Genomic DNA, 14,075 nt, shown 5'->3' with positions numbered 1-14,075 from the left:
GGTGTACTTCAGAAATTGCCTTTTATGTGTCGATTTTGTTCCGTTAAGTGCGTTGTGTTGAGTTCTATCTGCAAGGAAATCTCGAATCCAATCGGAAATCTGGTCCGACTCTCTGTAAGCTCGTATTTTTTTCACCGATCCTGAATGTTTACATTAGATTGATTGGTGAATTCGTAAATCATAGTCTGGCGTTGTTTCCTTCACATTCGGTTAAATAAAGCGAGGTCATTAACTGAGAAATGTATTGCAAGTTAAGTTTTGTAAAGTAACCTGGAGGGTTCCTTCGTTTTCAGATTACTGGGCATATTTCCTGTCCACAATATGACTATTATGTCTGGCTTGGATGTGATGTGCGCATCAAGGGTGTCATTTGCTCACAAATCACGAGACGCTTAGGGGATTTTATGGATATGGCACAAGAAATGTTACAAAGTTTTATTATCACTAAATTTATGCCATCACCACCAGGGCAGTGCTACGGACAGCCACAAATCAAAGTGTGACTCTTGTCTCACCATCTAGAATATCCTGTGTATGGTGTCATGTCAAGCCTAGTTTCGATATACAAAGTCATTTAGAAAACAGTTTGCCATTGAAAATGCGTTTCAGCCAAGAACATGCGGTTTTCCTTTGACCGCCGGTTTGAATGTTGACATCTTATTCTTGTCGAATAGTATCAGTTTCACCAGTAAACAATATTTGTGGGAAACCATTAGCTCTATTAACTCAATGTCCGTCATGAAGGTATTACTTCCACCAGCTCTTACCATATAACCACACTTACTGTAACAAGTGATTGTGACAAATACAGATGTTTATGGCACCTGTGGGAGTAAATCTCTGTAGCTGTCGTAAATTGTGCACAGCTCCCTCATATTTAATAGAAAATTGTTGGCATAATAGAACTGAATGACACGTAAGGTGACTGCAGAAAATAAAGCTTACTGTCACTCAGTGATCTCGGCAGTCCACAACAGATGATGATCATTTATCTGCTTTGTTTAATCAGTGTCATAATTGCGGAGATAAAACCGTATTACCTGTTAAGAGATCTCATCTTACAAGTGCTGAACTTTTTTCCTGTATGTACAGCTTCGTTGCAGGAAGTTCATGATGATACGTTTAAATAACTTCCGGGAATGCAGCAGAGTAGCGTACTCAACAGCTCCAGAAAAAAGTTTCATACGACATATACAGTTCATTTGCAGAGATCCGTCTAGGTTTTACTTTACAATTTCCGACGTTAAGTACTGGAAATGACAAGGTTTTTGCTTGATAATTATGTTCATTCCATCAAAACGTCTACAATCTGGTCCGTAGAAAAACCTAAGCACTAGGGGGAGAAAAATAAGCTATAGCTATATTTATTTGTACAAGCGTATGTCATAGTTGTATTTATATTCTTTAGAGGACTACCAAAGGTGCTTCATTGGCCACCAAGAGACACTTGTAGAAAGGGCCTATTTCTGGAGTTATCATTCTAAGCCCTAGATAAGCCGTCTGATACAGACAGTATTAATTCGTTACTGTGGAATCCTGGTCGACAGAGAACCGAGCGAAGTGGCGCAGCCGCGCGGAATTAGCCGAGCGATCTAGGGCGCTGCAGTCATGGACTGTGCGGCTTGTCCCGGAGGAGGTTCGACTCCTCCCTCGGGCATGGGTATGTGTGTTTGTCCTTAGGATAATTTAGTTTAAGTAGTGTGTAAGCTTAGGGACTGATGACCTTAGCAGTTAAGTCCCATAAGATTTCACACACATTTGAACATTTTTGAAGTGGCGCAGTGGTTAGCACGTTGGACTTGCATTCGGGAGGACGACAGTTCAAATCTAGCCATCTACATTCAGGTTTTCCGTGAATTCCTTAAATTGCTCCAGGCAAATGCCGGAATAGTTGCTCTCGAAGGTCTCGACCGATTTCCTTCTCCAACTTTGAAAAAATCCGAACCTGTGCTCTGTCTCTAATAACCTCAATGTTGACCGGATGTTAAACTCTAATCTTCCTTCTTTCCTTAGTCGATAAGGCATCACAATTTATTCACTACCGCCAGAATGGTTATTCTGTTATTCTAGGCTAGACCTGACATCTCTCTCATGATTACTAGATACATTAAAGGTAACCATTAAAAATCAGGTGAGGTAGAAATTTTCATACATATCTGCAAATGAACAACATATTACATTTTCTATAGTCACAAGTGAGATCATTGTACATCACCAAAAACAAAGGCCGAAACATTTTCGTGTACAGACAACAGGTGACTGCCGTGTGTCTTTCAGCCATCCCTCTATTCATAGAGTTGTAAACAATGTTATGTGCCACTTCGCCTCCAAAAACGTTTATTGTAATTAATTTTTAATATGTACTTTAATGTTGCCGTGTTATTTCGGGGGTTTATTTTAAACTACAGTATGAGTCTTAATGTCCAGCTACTAGCATTGTTACCGAGCGAAGTGGAGCACTGGTTACCATACTGGACACGCATTCAGGAGGAAGACGGTTCAAACCCATGTCCGGCTATCCAGATTTAGGTTTTCTGTGTTTTGTCCAAATCGCTCCAGGCAAATGCCGAGATGCTTCCTTTGGAAGGGCATTGCCGTTTTCCTTTCCCATCCTTGACACAATCCGAGCTTCTGTTCCGTCTCTGATGACCTCCATGTCAACGGGACGTAAACTGTATCTTCCTTCCTTCCTTACTAGCACTGTTTCTTTCCTGCCAGATCGTTTGTACAAAATACATCGTAACGTCGGAATTTGTGAATTAAGGGAAATGAAGGCGCAAGTTGCGAGCCGCCTCTGCTGCAAGGAAACGGTTGCGTCCAGTGGGAGGTAAGCAGCCTTTTAGATGTAAATGTATCGATTCAGTGCTGAGATTTCCGCTCCTGATAACGCTGAGCCGCATAATGCTACGGAACTTTAGAGTGGCTTAAGAGTGCTGCGCTGAAGCTTTTCTGGAGCAAAAATTTTCTTTCGCGAGAATAGATGGAGGAAAATTCTTGAAAATGTGCAGGGAGGCTGTTTTGATAGTGATTAAACCCTTCGTTGTATGTTTGAGATCGTACGAGCGTGGACACGTGTATAACGGCAGCCGACGTATCGCTTGACCAAGTGTGCTGACGTATATCCTTGGATTCATTTTTCTCCCTTCCTCCTTGTATCTGTCCTTTCCTACGCTTTCCTTCTTGTGGTACGTTAAAATACGAATGCGCATTGCGTCGCTGAGATTAAAAGGTAGAGCTGAAACTTTCTACTAGATTTAGTCTTAACTTTAAATTCCATAATTACAATCTCTTCTGAGTCAGAAAACATTAGGTTTTGGGATAGGTTGTGCAGCTCAGGAGCAAAAGGCTGTTGGCTTAAATACCTTTGACACATTTCCGAATACTTTCAATTATCAGATTTGCCTTTCATCTCGATTTCTGAGGAAAGAACCTTCAAGAGGAAGCAATATTCCAAGCACTTAGCAAAGAAAACAAAGAAATGTATTATTTAAATTCTGGAGTTGATTTAAGCAGTATGAATGATTTAGGAAATAATTCCCGTTGATTCCCAACTAGTAAATTACTTAAAAGTAGCTATAATCAGCATCCCGCGCTGCTACAGCAAAATTTCCAAACAGTATTTCTCAAAAACGAATCACTTTGACATCTCGGATCACTGAGGGAAGGACATCTTTGATCACTAAGCAAATATCTGGATATTTAAAGAATAAAATGAAGATAAGCGCATCACCGATAAAAAATAATTTTTAAATAATCCTTTGGGTCAGATTGTTTCACCAGAGAAGAGAATACGGTTTGTATTAGTGTACCAGCTACTGCCTTCGACTTTTTTTTCCAACACAGTACCCGAAATCCGATAGTACTTCTCCTTTGCCGAAACATGTACAGCTCTTAAAATAATCTCTTCTCTAATATTTTAACAATGTCAGATACTAACGGAACGTTCAATAAATATGGCACAAATATTTAGAAACCCGTGGACTTAAGTCGAAAGTAAGATTGGTCTCACGCATCCAGAAACCAGTAATATCGTATTTGGGCTACATATGGCGCAGTGTATACTTTAAAATGTAGAATCTGTTGCAGTATGCACATCTGATGACATGATATTTTTTTTTTACAGTTTCATATCGACACAACACGCAGTTGTAGTCCTAGATTATATTTAGCCACTATTCCTATTTTCACATATCGTGGAATTTTTTGTTTAAATTAAAAGAATGTAATTCACCAGCGGCATTATACAAAATCAAAGTAATCTAGTATGACTTTGTGTAGTAGCGGTTATCAGAAACGACAAAAAGAAATTCACTCATGAGCACAAACGGGATTTATTCTGCATAGAGCGCGTGTTTGTGGCAAAGAGGATTTAACTTTTATTTCTCTAAATAGAAAAACAATAACTGTGAAACCAGACGGAACAAAACTCTTTTTCATTCAGAAAAAAACAATCAAGTCAACTGAAATGATTTATTTTCGGATATTTTGTTACTTTGTACCGTAACAATGATAGCGAAAGCGTTATTGGTTACAGTAATATAAGGGCGAGCAAGAATATTCAGGCGCTGGAAACTAATTACGTTGACGAATACGTGTCATCTGTCGGTAATACCATCAGCGCCAGCAGCAACAGCAGGAACAGTAGGCATCTGAAGTCGACTGCTGGCTAAAGCCTAGACTTTTTCGGACATTACAGCGTTCACTTGCATACACCCATGATGTTCCTGAATAACTTTCTAATGGCGGCGACCCATCTTCTTTGGCCATTGTCTTTTTTTTTATCTTCTAGAATCCCATGAAGAAACACGCTTGGTCCATCTCCTGTCTCGCCGACCGTCATTCCATTTTCATCACAGTTCCCACTATGTCTTACACTCTAATTCCTCCTCTGTTCACCTAATTGTTTTCCAGCCTTTCCTCGTAATTTCTGAAAGTCATTTGCCACTGGTGGCTGAGAAATCAGTTTTTGAACGAGTTTTGCTTTCAAATACCATATGTTATAACTGAAATTAGTATTATACACACTGAACCGTGGATTTACTTCCAAAGAATATATTTGAGAATTTATTTTATTTACTAACGATTCATCAAGAACATTAACACATTTAATCACACTATGTGAGCGTGGAAGTAGTTGCCAGGGAGTAACTGATGAAATCATAAGCAAATACCTTTTTAACCAATGATAATTTATTCACTTTAAAGGGGCCTAAAGCATTTTTTTAAAGAAACAGATTTAAAATTATAATCAGAAAGCACCTTCTAAAGATCAAGTTACAATCTATTCAGAGGCAGAAAGAAACAAATTTTTGACTGTATGAGCTTTCGGGCTGAGAACCTTGCCACTCCCTTTTGACACGGCCGCAGTTACGACAGCTCACAATAACCTCTGAAAGACTACACTGGTGCAAATCTGCAACACACCAGATTACTCTAAACTAAAAGTTTTAACAATTCACACAAGCACACAAATTATGCACCCCGTAGGAGGGATTGAAATGGTACAAAACACCAAAATTAAAATATTAACTTTGCCACCGAAGGTGCAACTTGATTTTAACTTCCAAGAAAAGTCTTACTCTGGAAGAGTGGCAACTTTATATACTAAAATGACCATTTAAATAAAAACCCATGAAATGCAATCTTACATAAAATTATACAAGGTTGACCAAACAAGTTAACATGCTCTACAGTACGCAGATACCGCCTCTCAATATGATAGGCAAGATCAAAACATATTTCAGGAATTAGGCCGTTACACTTCAAGCAATAAATTCGTTAACACACAGAATCCGACAAACATGACAGAGGCATCTCCGAACGACAGACGGACACTAACTGCCTAACAAATGCGGGCGAGAGACAGATGAGCAAGCTGGGGACGAGAGGCTGAACAAGAAAACAGGTAGAACTTAACAAGAGTAAATCAAAGACCCTATCACCAATCACTTAACTTCTAATAAACTGCGATTTCTCGAGAAGACCTGACGCAGCACCCCAAAATCGCGCTCCCGAACCGTCCGCTGCCAGCCGCTTCAATGGACGCAGGAAGGCGCGCCAATGTCCCGTCTTTCCTGGTGCGCACTAACCGACCGACTGCCCGCTGCTCCGTCCGCGACTGCTGCTCCGTCGCGACTGCATTGCTTGAGCGTCTCCCACTCACTTCCAGGCACACGACGGCGGAAATACTGCCTCGGACCCATCCATACAGAGGAAACACGCCCACTGGCAAAACGACATCCCTGCACCAGGAAGGGGCCGAGCCAAGCTCCACAAAATGGTAACTGAAGGGGCCCAGAAGTGTTCAGAGAACCAGTTACACCACGGCGTCGCAGCTCGCACCGGCCAGACTGATGTCGTGGATTTACTCCTGTTGCTCTCGTGTGGACCGCGAAGCCATTAAACCTCGCTATACGGCGCGGCCCACTGAACTCACGTGGCGACCTCACATGCGCCGACGCTCAAGACGGACAAGTGTCTCAGTGCGCGACCGACCAATCGATCGATCCAACCGCCAATGACCATTGCCTGAGCAAACTCGAGCACACTGGCGGCCTAACGCGCAGACTCAGATGCAGGAACTAAGCCCCGACAGGGTGGCCACTCGCTGAGTTCTCTTACTGGCGGAGTGGGAAACTCTCATTTTGGTGGCTTTAAAGGTTGATCCGCACGACAGACACACTAGCACTCCGAACGACAGACTCACTGGCAAGCTGGGGACGAGAGACTGACCCCACACTGACTCCGACGGACTCAGACTGACCGACTGGCGAGCTCATAGCGCCCCTTAAATGCACGTAAACAGGAAACCTTTCCCCTTTCCCACCAAAGCTGCGATTGCCACAGCGGCGCCACCGCCAGAAACGGAGGGCGACTGCTTCACACTACGACGCGCTCTTCAAAACAGCAATTTTTACCACGGCTCACACACTAAACGTTTTTTTTCGTTCGAAACTATCGGGAGCACTGTATCAGATCCCATGTCTACTAAACAAAAAGCACCGTAGACCATTTTCAGTAGCATACCAAATTCAGTTTCCTTAAAACAGGAGAAATAACGAACAAACTATCACAGTCAACATGAGTACAATGATCTGCAATGTAGTGGAAAATTAAAGATTTCAGTCGGTTCTTGAAGCTAAACCGTTGGCCAATGAAATTGCCAATAGTGGAATTTTAGTTACTGCGAGTGTACAGATATTCAGAAAGAACACACGATTAAATGGGTAGCTCATTTGAGGATATCCAGGCAGAAAAATTTTGTACCTGTAACTGACACCACTGACAGCAATAGTGGCTCTAATAGGGCTCAAACTCGAGTCGAACTGAGCTTGAATGACAGATACGAGTTCGTCACCTCATGCTGCTTCTGCTCGACGCAAGAATTTATCATTCATAGTGGTAGGCAGGTGGTAGCGCACCAGTCTTTCGCCACTCCCTGACGACGTGTTTTCAGTGGGTGAGAGGTCTGGAGATCGTATTTCGTCCAGGAGAATAGTGGAACACCCTCTGTATCCATGTAGCTCATAACGGTGTGGGAAGTATACTGACATGAGTTTCGTTATCCAAAAATGTCATCGAGACGTCGAATATATGGCAAGTCACTTTCCATAGGACATAGACCAGAGTGTTCATGTTATGTACCATATCACACCCCAAATAATATAGCTAAATGCTTGGCCTGTATGATGGTGATGAATACAGTCTGGCAAGGTTTTTTTCTCCCCAGAGCCTCCGCACACGGACATGACCATCGCGATGCTGTACGCAGGACCGAGACTTGTCGGAAGTGATGATGATGTGGTGACTTGTGTCAAGTGGGAGCCGGGAGCCCCATTTTGATTGTCTCTCTATCCTGCCCCATGAAGAGACACCGCAACAATATTTATCGCGCTGACAGACCATGATGCTGCAGACATCTTTGCACTGTGCATGTGGATACTCGTATTGCAGCTACATAGTCCAATGTCGGCTCGGGAGACGAGGCGCGGCTGTGCGACCCAGCACAGCCGAAAGAATAATACATCTATCCTCTCAGCGCTAGTCGCGTGTTGCCTTGAGATCCTGCGTGGTGTTAGGGAAGATGCATCTAAACCTATCTTGTGGTAAGGTCCTATGGGACCAAACTACTGAGGTCATCGGTCCCTAGGCTTTCACACTACTTAATCTAACTTACACAAACTTACGCTAAGGACAACACACACATCCATGCTCAAGGGAGGACTCGAACCTCTGACGGGGGAGACGCGCTAACCGTGGCAAGGCGCCGAGACCACGCGGCTACCCCGCGCGGCGTCTAAACCAATCGATCCACATTCGCATGGCAGTTACGGGAGCCCAACCAGTGCGAGCAGCAGTATCGCGCATGGATATAGCCTACCTCGGTCTCGATAGGCCATGTTTCTGCCGCTGCCGGAATTTACACACGTTCTGCTAAAGGTTTCGTCTTCTTATACGAGCTATACACAACACGATCCTCTCACAAACAACCAAAATTCAAAAGCGTTTTGTAAACTAGAGTCGCCTGCTTATTCTTACCTTATATTTAGGACATAGCATAATTCCTACTTACTTTGAGCGGTTGTACTGAAAATCTTATGAGATACATACGAGTCACGTATTACATTTCGCCCCAATTCGATGTTTGCTGAATACTCTTCAATGATGCAGCTGTACTGGACTGCGACGCAGTGAGCCAGTGACGCTGAGTGAGAACGTCCCCTTGGCAGGTGATGGTTCCGCGTTCGCGTCTCCCGGTCTTCCTTGCTGTCTTAATCCATCAACGAATCTCACTGTGGAGTATATGCTGATCTGGAGGGAAATATTTATTGAGGGAGCAGTACGAGCACAGTTAAACAGTCACCAGTGACCAACATAAAACGACATTAACTATCTGTACTTCCTGAAGTTACGGACTCGTATGGAATCCTTATCTTGATATTCTTACCATACCGTGCTAAGCAAAGGCTGAGATTTGCTGCTGCACGAAGAGAAGTGTCACTGAAACTAAACGAGTCTTACATTGTCAATGGTCACATTGCCAACACATAAGCTCTGTGCAACCATCACATAAGGGAACTAGTAATTTAATAAAGACCTTACCTGTGCCTTTTGCAGTTCCCGTGCACAGACTTCAGTGTATTAATAATCCCAATCATTCAGACCGTTAATAACTCTTCAGTGAAGTAACGGCTTTTCTAAACTTAGTTTTTTCACCTACATTACACATGTAAACCTGTCGCCTAGTAAACTGGCCATGGAAATAAAACGAGATAGGAACGATGTCATATGTAGAACACAGATTCCGAAGTTTTCTTATACTTTCTTAAGGGTAATGGGTTGTAAGGGCGTTCTCCAACGCGAACCAAGTTACCCATAAGCAAAATGGCTGTAACACGTCTAACCAGAACACTATTAAATATAGTTTTCTGACACTATAGTCATTCTCCACAAGATACTGTGTGATTATTATTATTATTATTATTATTATTATTTGTGGGGGAGGATATAAACATCAAGATCATCAGCGCCTTGCGTGAGTGATGTACAGCCGATCACGATGGAAATCTATTGAAACATAAAAATAAATCGTTAAACGACGCTGCATTCTGTCACAAGAATTGAAAGGCAATCCAGATAAGGTCAGCATCAGAAAAGCCATCAATAAAATTCCGACGGAACGCAGCTGAATAACTACATAAAATCGATCATAAAGTACCAGTACAGATACGGTTAAAAAGGGGCCAGGTGGCTGTCGTTGGGTGACTAATTAGAAATAATGGGTGACCGAAACACTCAGTGACACAGTAAAATCTCTCACCCAGTATTTTGGGAAGAATTTAGAACATCGCACAAAACCTTAAAACATGCAACACACTCGCGTCATTATCAGTTAAAAGTGAAGACATGTCATATGTGAGAAAGTTTTCGAGGGCATTGAGCGTTGAGTTTTTGAAAGAGTGAACCGCAATTTGATTGAGTATTATTATATTTATCTTTTGTACTACCCTGATTTCGGATGTTATCCCATTATCAAGTACAATGCTAAAAGTTGTTAGACCATTAGTTAGTCATATTTGTTAAGGGTGTCCAAAACAGGTAAACAAGGTTAACATACGTCTTTAAGATGTAACTGTCAAAGAAGTTTTGAGAGTTAAGTCTTAAAGACATATGTTAGCTTTGTCTCCTGCTTTCGACAGACATAACAAATATGACTTAATGACAGTCTAACAACCTTTAGCATTTTACTTGATAATGCCATAAAAGCTGAAATCTATATAGTACAGAAGGTAAATATAGTAACTGACAGTCAAATGTCCGTTTACTCTTTTAAAATTCTGTGGGAGACCCAGATCAACCCTCAGGTCATCATCTAAAGCACACTCGAGTAAAATATGTCGCATTGGCAACTGTGTTCCACCTAGTGACACACTGGGGACTCCTCGCGACATAAGAGCACGCCATGTGTGTTTAATTCTCAGTTCCGTGTTTGTATGGTGACCGGGAGAAAGCGAAAAATGTATTGGTTCTGGAGGGGCATAATCCACCTATTTTTATCATTGTGAGTCGTTCTTAATATTTGTATGGGGGAAAGTTCCTGTCGTAATTCTCCAAAATAAACTCCAAGTTATGCATAGATGCTTTCGGGTTTGTTTTTGTTGTGAGACTTTATTCCTCCGCGTTGAGGATATAGAAAACATCAAAAATCGTTAATCGTCTGACTCAACTGCATCTAAATTTTCTAGCCTACCTACCCGATGAAGGGACCTAACATTCCATGTTCCTAGCAATAAAATTCCAGTTTTGACTTCCCTGAAGACGACATCCTCCTGAGCAGTACCCGGCCTGAGATTCGAATGTTGGACTATTTTACCTACGAAATATTTTACCTGAGAATATAGCCCTATTATCATCATTTAACCATACAGCATAGTTGCACGAACTTGGGTAAAATAGCGGTTGTAGTTTTACTTTGGTTTCAGCAGTTAGTAGCACCGCAAGGCTAGGTTATATTGGCTAATGTTATAAGGGTAGATTTGACAATCATCCAGACCTTTGAGGAGATAGTTCACGGGTGAACGACCAGACGTCTGTGCCTAATGAGCCAAATATTTCGGCAAGCGACCACGTTGCCATCTTAACGTCATCAAGTGCGCTGTTGAACTGACCCCTTCGGGTCCGACACGGCTCGTTCCTCTCTCCCCTGCTCCCCCTCCCCCCACCCGCACCACCTCACCCGTCTCTTTCTCTGTCTGTCTCTATCCGTCGTCTGCTCCCAGAATCTTCTCCCCCACTTTATCCATCAACATGTTACTCCAGACTAGCTTCACGCGCAATACGCCAGCTGGCGGCACCTCTGCTGTTCCTCCGCCTGTCCCCGACGACAGTTCGGTGTTTCGATTCTGCTTCCTCTTCTTAATCTGACTAATTTTGTATTCCCAAGCCTTACTAAGTATGTAGCCACAATAACGGTTCATGATCGGTTTCCTTACACGAATATTGATGGATTATTTAATGACCCGTAATTCCGATAGGCAGTGTTCCACGATTCGTGACTTGTTACGTTGCCCCAGTCTGGAATGCCGTTGGTGTTTTCGGAAACGTTCTTCGACTGTACACACTATCTGACCTATACATGTCTTGCCACACTGGCAGGTTATCTTACATACCTCGGAATTCCATCGTTCGAGGTCGTCTTCGGCACTACCAAGCAGTGCCTGTCTTTTAGCTGGTGGGCAGTGGGCAAAAGACCATCTCCACTTTGTGTTTCCGAAAACTTCTCCGGATAATGCACCACAGAAATGAATAAATCGTCTTTATATAGGAGCTAAATACATGCACGCAGGGGCGGCCACTGTGGCGGAGCGGTTCTAGGCGCTTCAGTCCGGAACTGCGCTGCTGCTACGGTCGCAGGTTGGAATCCTGCCTCGGACATGGATGTGTGTGATGCCCTTAGGTTAGTTATGTTTAAGTAGTTCTAAGTCTAGGGGACTGATGACCTCAGATGTTAAGTCCCATAGTGCTTAGAGCCGAGCCATACACTAAAGAACTCCTGTGGGCGCCGTAGCTGCTACCTTGTAAGGTACGCTGGCGAACTGTTTGTGTCAGCGCAGGTGGACGTCCGCCACAGAGTAGCGTAACAGCTGGGTCGCTGACCACCTGCACGTGTTAAGGCGTCAGCCGAAATGCTGTGTAACTAGTAGAGGATCGGACCAAATTTCAGTATTTCTCGCTTCACACTGGTGAGCTTCTTTCCGTGAATCCATTATTTTCAACTATTAGGTTTCCAGAATGACATTTTCACTCTGCAGCGGAGTGTGCGCTGATATGAAACTTCCTGGCAGATTAAAACTGTGTGCCCGACCGAGACTCGAACTCGGGACCTTTGCCTTTCGCGGGCAAGTGCTCTACCAACTGTGCTACCCAAGGACGACTCACGCCCCGTCCTCACAGCTCTACTTCTGCCAGTACCTCGTCTCCTACTTTCCAAACTTTACAGAAGCTTTCCTGCGAACCTGCAGAACCAGCACTCCTGAAAGAAAGAATATAGCGGAGACATGGCTTAGCCACAGCCTGGGGGATGTTTGCAGAATGAGATTTTCACTCTGCAGCGGGGTGTGTGCTGATGTGAAACTTCCCGGCAGATTAAAACTGTGTGCCGGACCGAGACTCGAACTCGGGACATTGGTAGAACACTTGCCCGCTAAAGGCAAAGGTCCCGATTTCGAGTCTCGATACGGCACACAGTTTTAATCTGCCAGGAAGTTTCAACTATAAAGTTGATTTCAGTCAATGCTCATGTAATTTGTTTGATGGATCTACTGGTTTCGACAGGCTAGCCGCTATAAATAGGCCACAAATACTTCATGACAGTGGACTGCGTCAGAGCACGCTAGGAGTCATTTCCAGTATGCTCCCATAACAAAACTCTGATGCGGCTGTCGGCCAAGGAGTGTTTACGGAGTATTCATAATTAGTCAGTCGAAATCGACAGAGCCACTAAGCAATTTACGTGAGCACTGAGCATTAATTCTGAAATGAGGTGGAGGCCCATGGTACACGAAGTACACGCTTCACCGCTCCGATAAAAGTACGTATTCCAGCACGATTAAATGAAGGAAATTCAACACACGGAATTGGGGAATCGAGTTGATATGCTGATGAATGTTCTCTTGAACACTACATACAAAGGTTTCCACAGCCCTTTCAGTTAGCTGTTAAGTTAAAGACAAACAACCGCTTCTTAATCCTTCTTCGGCGGCTCAGAGGTTGTGGTGCGTGATGTGGCTACACGCCTTTTTTCAAGCGGTCAGCGGCACCTGGTGGAAGGATGGGAGTCGGCGCGGGGGCGGACAGATCGCGTGCCGCCGGGAGAGGAAGAAACTCGCAGCGGCTGCCGGGGCGGCGAGGCCCGCTGCCGAGGCGACTGCCTGCTCCCGCGCCAGCGCCGTTAACGAGCCATATTCAATTAGCATTCCTGCGGCGAGCGATAGCATCTCGTAATTGTGGGGCTGCCTCCCACAATTAGGACGAGCCTCGCCTCGCGGCATAGCGCAGAGCCAGCGCGGCCGGCATCGCTGGCGTGGCGCGGCGCAGCCACCCATCCCATCTGCTGCTCAGACCGCACCGCTCAGACAATGCCGGCACTACACGCGCCTCATTTCCACTCCCATCGCACTCTTTATTACCTTCTCATTCTCGTATTCGTATCACTTCCACTTGCACTGCTATACTGCAATGAAGCGCCAAAGAAACTGATATAGGTGTGCGTACTCAAAGAGAGATATGTAAACAGGCAGAATACGGCTCTGCGGTCGGCAACAACAAGTGTCTGGCCCAGTTGTTAGATCGGTTACTGCTGCTAAAACGGCAGGTTATCAAAATTTAAAGAGAGTTTGAACGTGGTGCTATAGTCGGCGTACGAGCGATGGGACACAGCATCCCGAGGTGGGGATGACAAGGGATTTCAGATCGATTCCGTATTCCTGGATTTCCGGAAGGCTTTTGACACTGTACCACACAAGCGGCTCGTAGTAAAATTGCGTGCTTATGGAATATCGTCTCAGTTTGGATTT

This window comes from Schistocerca americana, chromosome 2 (assembly GCF_021461395.2).
Source record: "Schistocerca americana isolate TAMUIC-IGC-003095 chromosome 2, iqSchAmer2.1, whole genome shotgun sequence".
Classification (NCBI taxonomy): domain Eukaryota; kingdom Metazoa; phylum Arthropoda; class Insecta; order Orthoptera; family Acrididae; genus Schistocerca; species Schistocerca americana.
Note: the sequence above shows the minus strand (reverse complement) of the source record.